Here is a 12404-nt window from a genome sequence, read left to right as displayed (position 1 = left end):
AATTCCGAAAATATACGTAAAATAAGGCGTAAAAACGGACAAGAATTTCGACAACTTAACTAGCCAACTCTCCACGCTCCGCTAAAACTGAGGAGAATACAGTAGAAGTTCCGAACAAATTTCGGTTAGCTTCCAGTGGCCGAGAGCGTAAAGGCGTCATTATTCGGAGTTTTTAGTTCCACATCGAGATATATATATATCGAAGTGGGACTATTGCTATGGACGGATTGTCGTTAAGTGTTGTGTGTTTGTTTGTTTGTTTGGTGTGGAAAGCAACGACACGGCAGATGGCGCTGCGAAAATAATTTGAAGTTTTGGCGAATCCGGGATTCGAACTCACACGGAAATTCTTGTCCGTTTTTACGCCTTATTTTACGTATATTTTCGAAATTTAAGGTCAAGTGAACCTCAAACTTCGCGTCGGGTGGTGGGTGGTGGGCACACTAGCTTAAGATGCCTCGCTCGAAAGTGAGTACTCGAATAAACGAGCTCGAAAACTTTAAATGTTCGGGTGGTGAGCAGTGGTAGGTGGGCACACTCGCTTAAGATGCCTCGCTCGAAAGTGAGTACTCGAATAAACGAGCTCGAAAATTTTAAATGTTCGGGTGGTGAGCAGTGGTAGGTGGGCACACTCGCTTAAGATGCCTCGCTCAAAAGTGAGTACTCGAATAAACGAGCTCGAAAATTTTAAATGCCCTCTTCCCCATATGTACTTTTAAATGCTCTAAAAGCCCCACAATGAGATACTTATTTTCTTATTTAAATAAATCAACAAGAGACATTAAAAAACTTCATCACTCGTTACACCAAACAAAAGGTTCAAGACAAACTACGAGTTCAATCCACACTGACGAACTTCCTTTTGGGTAATAAAAGCAATAGAACCATAGAGAAACAATTATAAATTGAAGTCACTATCGGGAGAAGGTATTATATTATTAAGAACACGCGTACGCTTAAAAAGTTAAAGCATTGAAGACTCTATTTCCCTTCACACACTTACGTACCGCCATTATTAATTATTGGACTCCCATACTCATCCAAAAACTAGGGGCATTCGGGCATATGTAGTTTTATATCTATGAAGGTAAATTTTTATTACGATAATCTTTGCCGTATACCATTCGCAAAACTTAGGTATATTAACTTACAAGTTCACGTAAAGACTCCCCGTTTATAGCTCTACCACAAATAGATCGAAATTTAAAATATAGCTTTTTGTCAAATTACCTTGCAAGTTAAGTCAATAAATGACCTCAACAGCTTATGAATTGGTTTGCCCACCCATGTATCCTGAGGGTGGGCGGTGGCCTCTCTTTAACATAGGATGGTAAATAGTATATCTAACTATACGAAATCACATGGGCTCAACAGTTTTTATATCAGTTTGCCCACCCGGGTCTCCTGATGGTGGGCGGCATCCACCCTTTCACTTAGGGTGGCAATTTATATATCCAACGATAATAAATCACAAAGCCTCAAAAGCTTTGTATTAGTTTGCCTACCTGTGTCTACTAAGGTTGTATGGCTTTGCCCATTCGAATACACTGATGTGGAACTAATATTACGGCCTGGGCCGACTTGTTATTTCATGCCCCCAAAGCAAGAAATATTGGAAGTGGGTTTGGAACGCTGACAGCATCGTTGAGCACTGTACAACGACGATTAAATAATGTTTACTTCTATCAGAAACTCATAATTTTGGGCTACTTTTGGGAACGCTATTGCGGGAAAAAACGTTGAGTTATGTACGACGGGAATAATAAAATGTATTCTTCTATCATAATTTAATATTTTTCAAAATTATGTAAAATTTATGGTTCATAATACGCTATTATGTACGTCGATAAATATTCTTACTTATACTGCTATCATATTCTTTATTTCTTTTAAATTATTGTTCAAATGGATACCTTCCCTGATACCACCAACAAAGGCTAAAGTGCCTTCATTGCTTTAATCATCAGATAACAGGGATTTCCTTGGATTGGAATTGGGCTGTATCGTAGAGAGAACAATTTTAGTTTGACCGAGTTTCCCAATTTAGGTGTTTTTGAGTGTACGGGATCTTCAAAATTAATCTGGCAACTCCGCCACCGACGCCGCCGCCGCCGCCGCTCCCACAGGAATGCGTTTGGAATCCGAGCGCCGTTCACGTGTTTGAGGACTAAAACCATGTAACGTAACTCGTGTAATTATGAGGTGTTTTCGAGCTAAAACCGTGTAACGTAATTCACGTAGTTATGAGGTGTTTGCGAGCTAAAACCATGTTACGTAACTCGTGTAGTTATGAGGTGTTTGCGAGCTAAAACCGTGTAACGTAATTCGAGTAGTTATGAGGTGTTTGCGAGCTAAAACCATGTCACGTAACTCGTGTAGTTATGAGGTGTTTGCGAGCTAAAACCGTGTAACGTAACTCGTGTAGTTATGAGGTGTTTGCGAGCTAAAACCATGTAACGTAACTCGTGTAGTTATGAGGTGTTTGCGAGCTAAAACCGTGTAACGTAACTCGTGTAGTTATGAGGTGTTTGCGAGCTAAAACCATGTAACGTAACTCGTGTAGTTATGAGGTGTTTGAGAGCTAAATTAATGGGGGGGGGAAACATATAAACCAAACTATGCTAAATAAGTGTGACGAAGTAATAATATGTTGACTGCACAGCCGCGTATGGCCAGAAGTTATTCTTAAGTGTTGCACTTACCATGCACTTACTTATCGCAGCCATGTATGGCCAGAAGTAATAAATAAGAGTGTCATTGGCACTAAGATCTTCGAGACCTTGGGCACTAAGACCTTTGTAGGCCCTATTTCTTAGAAGAAATTTATTAAATGTAATATTTTCATACTCATAGACTTTTGTAGACCCATTCGAACCTTCGTAGGCCCCTTCAAACTGAGCACAGTGCCCATTGTGTCCATTGGATAGAACGACCCTGCCCCTGATTTCTGGTAATGTTTGAAATCGGACATTTTTTACCCCGTCTAATGAAATATATATATTATGTGGAAGGACCCCACGCGAACGTCTAGTTTGGTAAATGTAATTTGCGAAATATTCATCAACAAGAAACCGTAGAACATATAAAAGAGTTATAGCAACTTGCCTCATTTTCCTTCACAGTTCGCTTTAGGGCGTATCCGGGTTTGAACTGTGTACCGTTTTTAAACCACTTTTTTGCATCACTTTAAAGGGGCTGGAAAGTGGGGTTTTGAAATCGTCCAGTGACGTAGTATCTCCAAAAAAATCCGGACCCTGCTTTATTTTCTTTATTCCCCGCTTGAGGAATTTGGCTCTGACGGAGATGTTTTGAAAATAGTGAGGAGCGACCCGCGAGAGACTAGTGAGAGGTATTGATACGCGAACTAAGATAATCGGGCCTTCGTGGACGTGGTTTTGGTTCTAGTATTTTCATATTTATTTAATTACAAAGAAAGAGTTTAATTCAAATAAAAAACGGAAACGTGATGATACGAAAATATCTCTTGTTGGTGAATTAGATAAGTGGGAAAAGGCAAAAGAACTGTGGTTGAGTTCTAAGGTTTGTCAAAATGCTCCAGTGAAACCAAGGCCCATAGAAATTGGCTTCTATTCATCTAGCGTTTTTTTTACAAAATTCGATGAAACTCGAAAATAATAATTAAAAAAATTACGAACATATTACTACCAAAAGACCTTATCGCTCAAATGAATTTTTCGTTAAACATTTGTTGTTCACTAAACTAAATCTCATTGAAGATTAACGAATAATTAAAACTTCCTACGAGCTCAGCTAACCCTAACCAAGACCACGCTGGATTGCGTCATACAAAAATCCCAACACAGCGGTGCCTGTTTACGTCTTCGCGACTTGAGTAAAAGTAGTTCTACGCGCCAAATTTCGTTAATGACGTCACGGATGACGTTTTTCAAAACCTCACTTTCCAGCCCCTTTAATTCAATAGACGGTAAAATAAATTCCAACGGCTTCCCAGCCTCTGAAGGGTTTTTGAATTTGGGGGTACGAAAAAAGGGGAAACGTTTCGTGACAGCATGGCTGCCAGCTTCCCCGCTTCGCGACTTTAATTGTCACTGAAATAATTTCAACCGTTTTTCACGTCTATTACGATTGATCTCAGTTAATAATTTGTATTTTAATTTAAAGAATTCAAGTTATAGGTAAATTTACAGTTAAACAACCATTTTGTCTAGCTTTTATTCCCGAAACATAACCGTTAGTTTACTTAGATGGCGCCACGTGCTCTACGAAGAATCACGATTTAGATATTTGTTACTCGGCGACAGTTAAAAATTGGTCTCTGCGCATGCTCCAATACCAACCAATCCGGTGTTCCCTCCCTGGCTAGTTTCCAGTTTTTAAGTGGCAATGACGGTTTAAAATTCCACCCCCATTTATTTTACCGTCTATTTCAGAGGGTGGCTTTTAACCCAAACAGCCCCCCCGCCCTTAAAGGAGCCCTTGCTTTTAACTTCCGGGTTGGGTTTGGATTCCCACAACGCCATTTAATACAGCCTTGCTATTAACCTCCGGGTTGGGTTTGTGTGAAGGATTCCTGGCTTTGCAAGGATTTATAATATACGGCAATCTAATTGTTTTTTAAGTTAATTCTTTTAATGTGAATTTCTCGGGCTGGTTCCGGGTGGTTTCATTGGTGAAAGTACATTTCAGAACATTTTCTGTGATTGAAATTAAAATTAACTGGTTTCGGTGGCACAGAAGTAAGTAAAAAATGCCGAGATAAGTGATTTTTAAAAGAGATTTGAAATGTGAATTGAATTCTCACTTGTTTTTATGATGGTCTGACTTAATTTTTAGCACTTTTCTCTATTTCCATTACAAGATTAATATAGCGATTACTATAAATGTAAAAGTGAAACCTCGTTCAAATATATATTTCTATAATATAGGATCAAAGTGGTATTTTGGTTCGCACGCGCTGTTTAATTCTTAAATAAATTCACCCGCGCAATTTGGCACGCAGTCTCTGAAATAAAAAATAGTTATTTTATCTTATTCTACATGCTACTATCGCTGTTGTTAAATAGTGATTTATAATTGCGCTCGTAAAAACAATACTTGGGGTTCTGGTTGCAATTCATCAGTCTTCATTTAGTTTGATTACATTTATTTTTAATAGAGTTATTTTTGCTTAATTTCCTGGATATCATGTAAATGTATAATGTGTACAAAGAAATATACATAAATACATTTTCGTACCTGAAATTCAAATTTAAAGAACGCGGACCGATAGGTCTTCGAGGAGGAGTTTTAACATAATTTAGCCCAATTGTTGTTTTTATTAAAAGTTTCGTTTAATGAATAGTGAGTAGACAATTCACTAGCGAGGCCCCCCGGAGGAAATGTGTTCAATACCGAGGCCGCGTTGCCACTTTGTACTCGACGGAACGCGACTCGCCGGTTACCTCCCGAATTTTCCGACCGATGTAAATTGATTAGATATTATTATTATGATGAGGCACCAGATAATGTGCTGGAAAATGCACCACGGTAAACTATGTTGCAAATTAAAACTAATTAAATTAAATAAATCCTGATAAATTGCTATCGCTACCGCTACCTGAGAGCAACCCAAAACAACCCTATCCGCTACGCACCTGCTGGCAATAGAGTTTCCCGACAAAATATTAAGCTTCCAAATTAACAAATTTGTATGTATAATTTCAGGAATCACAAAAAAATTAGTTTCATCATAATGTTTATTTTCCAATATAATAAAGGCAGGATTGCGTATAAATAATTCATGTACAACTGATTTAATGACAATGGATGGATGGTGATGGCAGAGTGATGACGTTTAACCCCAGGGGAATGCGCCGGGGAAGGGGTAAGGCTGGGCGTGGTACTGTCCGGGGTAGGGGTATCCGCCACTGGGGCGTCCTCCGTTGCTGTTGCCAATTTGGATTCCGTGGTCTCCGAAGAAGAACCTGTCCTGTCCTTCCTTGCCTTCCGCTCCTGGGGCCCCGGGGCCGTCTTGAGGTCGGCAGAATGCGCAGGACATCACGGCGGCCACGATAGCGAAAACAAAGATGGATTTCATCTTTAAAAATCAACAAAAAACATAATTTTAAAATTAGGCGAAGATCATGTTAATTAAGAGGCAGTCTTTATTATTTTCAAATCCGATATTGAAAAGCTAACTTTCCAAGTGTAATTTAAATTTAATGAGAGGATAAACTCAAGATTGGTTTTAAATTTCAAATCTAAGCGTTTCTTTATAGCAGACAAAACAGTACTTACGATGTGAGGTGGTTTTTGGTCTGTTACTCCTGGACTGGAAGACTGAGACTGGCTGAATGGTGGTCGAATATTCGGGTGCCCCCTTTTTATAGCAAGATCAGTCGGCCTTTGACCGGTTTATCGCCGATTCTCATCGCACTGTCTCGCTCGTTCTTGGAAATGATGACAGAGCCTCATCATGACTTTGGTCGCGCCGTTTTTCGGCGATTGCACCACCTCCTTTGAAATATTTCTGTCTTCGTCAACTCGCGGAAAATCAGCCGAATGAGCTTCGAGTGTTTGCAGGCCAACGTCAAAGAATCAAGTTATCCGCACGTGCTGGTTCGAAAATCACGTCCTATTGTTATAGCTCTTTCCCTACACAAACCATGCGTGACGTGGAGTAAATCTGGTTTGACAGTCACCAAGACTCGGACAAATTATGAATTGAAAACTGAACCAATACTCCGCCGCGAGGACGTGAAGTGCGGCAATTTTTGATGCCTCGAGGAACTTTTTAATTAATACAAAATCCAACATTACATGTCGACTTTACAGAAAACTTAGTGGAAAAATACTATTAATTTGAAGACTTATTTTTAAGTTACAATATTTTACAATGAAAAATATTATTCCATCAGAATTTCAATTTTTTTAATGAAACATTTTTATTCAGCGTAAATATATTTATTTTTAATGAAAAATTTTTTATCAGCATAAATAATTTTTTTTTTCAATGAAACATTTTTATTCAGCATAAATTGTTTTTTTCCCCATACATTATATTTTATTCGGAATATATATAGTTCCTCAAATGAAAAATGTTTTATTCGGAATAAATAGTTCCTTAAATGAAAAATGTTTTATTCAGAATAAATAGTTCCTTAAATAATAAATATGTTATTCGGAATAAATAGTTTTTTTCAATGAAACATATTTTATTCGGAATAAATAGTTCCTTAAATTATTTTTTTTTAATCGTAATAAATAGTTCCTTAAATGAAAAATATTTTATTCGGAATAAATAGTTCTTTAAATGAGAAATATTTTATTCGGAATAAATAGTTCCTTAAATGAAAAATATTTTATTCGGAATAAATAGTTCCTTAAATGATAAATATTTTTTCTATATTAAAAATGCCATTCCCATTAAATACAAACATTTTTTCAAAGACAAATATTTTGATCAATAAATAATTTTATCTTTCATAAATATTTATTTATAAGAAGGGTTGTGCATAATGCGATTGAAGGACAAATCGATTTGAAAAGGGGTGTAGAAAATATTTGCATTTTCAAATGGTTTGCAATAGCCGTTTGCAGGAATCCGTACCTCTACTTGGAATGCTGATCGTGGCAAATTTTCGTCTCGATGTGGCTGACCGTTTTTTTTGACGTCACTATGTTAACTTAACAAATAACAACGTGAGAGGGGAGCGCGCAAAGGAGATTTTCCCCTCGTAGGCGGGGCCAAAGCCGTGTGAGTGATCTTACCATACGCGATACGCCCGGTAAGCATTCCAAGTAGAGGTATGGATTCCTGCCGTTTGGACGTCAATTTGTTTGGTAATCAATATTTTATTTAGATTTTTATGCAAACTAATATATGCAACGTTTACGACATACTTGTTGTGTTTGTCCGGGTGTTTCTTAATTAATCAGCCAGGCTAATACCCAAGGCACCACCTTAGGCCTAAGTCGTCAAGCGACTTTTGAAACCTTTAATTCAGGTGGCCGGGTTACAATGCGTAGGAGGGTGGTGGCAAGCCCTGCATGCCACGCGATCGAGCCAACAGCTCCCTACACTAACTATTACCGTTAACCTCAACAAGTTTTTATGGAAGGGGAAACCGAAGAACTCGGGGGAAAACCCTTTAAGCCAGTGAGGAGAGAACTTATTAAGGTACGAGATAGTCGGTTTAAAATAAATTTAATTAATTATGACTTCGATTATGCTAAAGATGGCGCCACACAACACTAGGGGGCTTTCCCGCTTGAATATAATAGTTAACGGCACTCGACGTATTCTCAATGGCACGGTCCAGTTAACACCTCATCGTCCACTTGAGCCGGAGGAAAAAAAGACCATGATGTCCACGGATCGTTTCAACATAGTCAATCTTATCACGGACTGTAAAATTTACAGTCCATGATCTTATTAAGCATAGCTAAATCATGTTATCCGCAGTATTAATTATAAATTTTAATTTTTAAATATGAAATAAAATACTCTATGACCATTGTATAGATTACAATAGCCCGTTTCGACAAGAAAAATAAGGACGACTATCTCAAAATGGCCGCCGTATCGCTAACTTCTGTTGGTAGACATTTTCAATCAGAATATTCCATGATTTAGATGAGGCTTAGGAAAATTAACGAGGGTTTGTAATTGTCAATTCTATGTTCAGATTTAATAATTGATTATTTTTCGTTAAAGTAAGCGTTAGTTTTCATTTGAAATGGCTTAGTTTTCATAAGCCTTGGCTTTAAATTAACAAAGTCGTATTTTGGCGTCATTGAACAAAATATGTATTGCAATTTAATCAAACGATGGTACTCGTGGTTTTTAAATTATGACGTCATAATATTTTTAAGAATATTATGACGTCATAAAAATTCCACAGCTATTTGCTCAAAATAAATATTAAAAGATAAAAAAGGCAAACCAAGCACGGACACTATATAAAGGAGCAACGAACGCGGATCGTTACATTACATTTGATCACCCAAACTCATTTCAAAATTGATATTAAAATTAACTCTCGCTTCTCAAAAGTCCGTAAGCATGAAGTTCCTAGTGTACGTAACCATCATCAGCGTCTCTCTGCGCTGCTCATTCTGCCGACCGCAGCTACAAACGCTGGCCAGGCCGGATCCAGGACAGTCGGGAACATTAGTGAAAGCAGATTCTTTTTTGGCAACGACAACGACCATTACGGAAACGTTCATGGAGATTCCTTTTTTCTTAACACCGAAATATTTCTTTAGTAGAGTGGAAAATTAATTCAACTGATTTCGGTGCAGGTGGCTACGGAAACCAGCAGCCGTATCCCAGTGGCCCTTATTTTAATCCAGGGATATTCCCTGGACCTTTTTACGGAGGACATCGGTACCCATTCAATTACGGAAAATAACCTTCTCGATCACGGCACTGGAGTAATTATAGAACACGTTCTTGAAATATTTCCACTTCTATCTCGTGTCGAAAAATGACTAACCCACTTACTCTAAAATAATGTTTTGAAATACATAAAGTAGCACTTCTTTAAATGTTATTGATTTTGATTCAAATGAGTCTCTGTAAATTTGAATCAAGAACGAATACAGTCAAAGTTGTTCCGCAGTGGGATAGCTTTAATTTAGCACGTCAACCAGGTCCAATTTCAAACGATATTTATTAGTGGGAAAATTAATTGAAAAAAATATTTATGCTGAAAAAAATAACAATCATTTTTTTATACTTTTTATGAGGATTAACTATTTTTCTTAGTGCTCGAACCATTGTTTTAAAATTAAATTTAACATTTAAATAAAATTAAATTTATTTAAAAAATAAGCTTTCGATATTTTGAGCTAAAGCTAACATTCCAAATTTAAACGACAAATAATTAAATATAGTTTGTTGAACAAACTTTTCATATAACAATACAAAAAATTCACTTCAATTTTAATTTTTCTTTTTCCCTATTAATAGCCTTATTTGTCTATAGATCGGTATATAATACGTATTGCCTATGGGCGAATTTCGCGTTACGCTGAAACGAAACCACCCCTGCCTATTTCTGATCAAATGTTTAATCTTTTTTTAATTTGAGATTTAGTGATTTTTTCGTTCTGGTATATATTTTATCAAATGTCCATTAAAAATATTTTTTAGACTCAGATTCCTACTATATAAATAGCGGAATATCAGTAAGAACAAGACGGCCCAGCCGTCATATAAGTTCCACATCGTATGTGTTAAGCTTATTCCCCTGGCATGTCCAATACACTATATTCAAAATTTTATATCGCAAAGGGGAACAAAGTATTGTGTGAAAAGGCTTACAGAGACAATTAGTACCGTACTTATGTTTTAAAATAAAATCCACTATTGCACAGTTTGAAATATTTAATTTGCGCACTACGCACATTTCGACTCGACCGCACGAGTCTTCGTCAGGCACTAAAAATAATAATATTTATTTCTTAGCAACAAACGATATAGATGTTTTCTCGCGACAACACTTATTTATTTATTTATTTATTTATTATTAAGAAAAATACAAGTGACGAAGCTAGAATAGCTTGTATATAACCCACAAGTGGAAAAGCAAGAAAAAAAAATTAAACGGTAGAATGGAGAAACTCCCGAGTGCGGCTGCGGAAAGTCCAACGAGATTGAGCAGAAAGTACATCTGCGGGGAGGGAGTTCCAAGTTTGGATAGCACGGAAAGCAAGGTGCCATTGACGTTGTTTGGTCCGGGCCCGTGGTTTGAATATTTTGGTGCATGACGACAAAAATCCAATGACAATGATAAAGAAAGCAATCTACATTATTCTACATTATGAAACTCTAAGCCCCTTTCGTCGCATTTTTTTCTGACTCTCATTCGCGACTCTAACATGGCATCGCCGCATGTACACGGAGGTACACACCGAAGGTATACCTAGCGCTTCGCCTTAATACTAGGTCGTGGAGCATATTTCAGAAATCGGGTCTAACGTGACATCGCCGAAGGTAATTTCTCTGTGTAAAACCCGCGGTCGTTGCGCTTCGCCTTAATACTCAGTCAAGTATACGTTTGGTCATTAAGTTTGTTTTTGGAATTTCGGATCGGATTTCGCACTGGCTCGAATTTCGCACTGTCAATCGGGACTCAAGGACGAGCGTATTTTAATTTGTTCGTCATGAGAGTAAATCAGCCATTGGATACAGGGGGTTTCAAGGAGAACAGATGGGTTGGGGAAAAGAGTACCACGGAAACTCTCGCATGGGAAAAGGGGAGGGGAGTACCACGGTAACTATCACATGGGAAAGGGGGGAGGGGGTACCACGGTAATTATTGCATGGCACGTAGGTGGAGGGGGTCCCGCGGTTATTTTCACATGGGAAAAGGGTGGAGGGGACACCACGGTAGTTATCACACGGGAAAAGGGGGAGTGGTACCACGGTAATTATCACATGGGGAAAAAGGAGAGGAAGGGCCTTACTGGGGTGGTTCTACTATGGGGAAAAGAGTTACTGGGGTGGTTCTACTATGGGGAAAAGAGTACCATGGAAATTATCCCCTAGGGAAAAGGGGGAGGAGCCCTTATTGGGGGGGGGGAGTTTGACTATGGGGTAAAGGATACCACGGCAATTATCGCGTGGAAAAAAAAGTCGGGGGCCTTACTACGGTGGTTCGACTATGGGGTAAAGGGTGCCACGGTAATTTTCGCATGGGAAACAGGGGGAAGTGGCCTTACTGCGGTGGTTCGAATATGCGGAAAATGGTGCCTCGAAACACACCACTAGCTGAGGGCTTCTCAGCTAGTACAATATATACGCATAAAGCGAGGGGGGAAGTTTATAATAAGGATTTTTAAGGGGATATACGAAGGAGAGAGAATGTTATAGAAACGAGTTAACGCTTGAGGCAGGCGTCTTCCAGCCCCCTCCTCCTTTTTTTGACGTCATCGACTGCTCTCGTTGGAGTGAGAGACGGGGCAAAACTTTTTACTGCGCAGAAGCAAATTTTGTCTCGTTTTCGTAGAGGAACTATCGTCTGATTCAAAATAATAAGCCTTAAAAACCTAAGTGTTTTTAACAATAAAATAATGCCGAAAAAAAAAGAATTGCTGCTTTAAAGACTGCCTAAATGATTCAAGATTAGCGCAAGGTGTTTATTTGAAAGATATACGTCAGGAGACAAATCGCTGAATTTAACCACTCTATTTTCGATTACATTATCTTTATTTTAGACTAGCTTCATGAGCTTCATTTTTATTAGGTATTTATTATCATATTATATTTATTTTAGTTAAAAATGTAGCACCGAAACGTACGCTACCGAAAGCGCCACCACCGAAACATCCTAGACCCGTATTCAAACACTATGCTAAGCTAAATCTAAATCTTTCATCCACCAAAAATTATTTTACTGTAAAGCCGATATGTTACGTTTGATCCCGTATAGTCCAAG

Source organism: Leiobunum rupestre, chromosome 10 (genome assembly GCF_980474605.1).
Source record: "Leiobunum rupestre chromosome 10, qqLeiRupe1.1.hap1, whole genome shotgun sequence".
NCBI lineage: Eukaryota > Metazoa > Arthropoda > Arachnida > Opiliones > Sclerosomatidae > Leiobunum > Leiobunum rupestre.
This window is presented reverse-complemented; position numbering follows the sequence as displayed.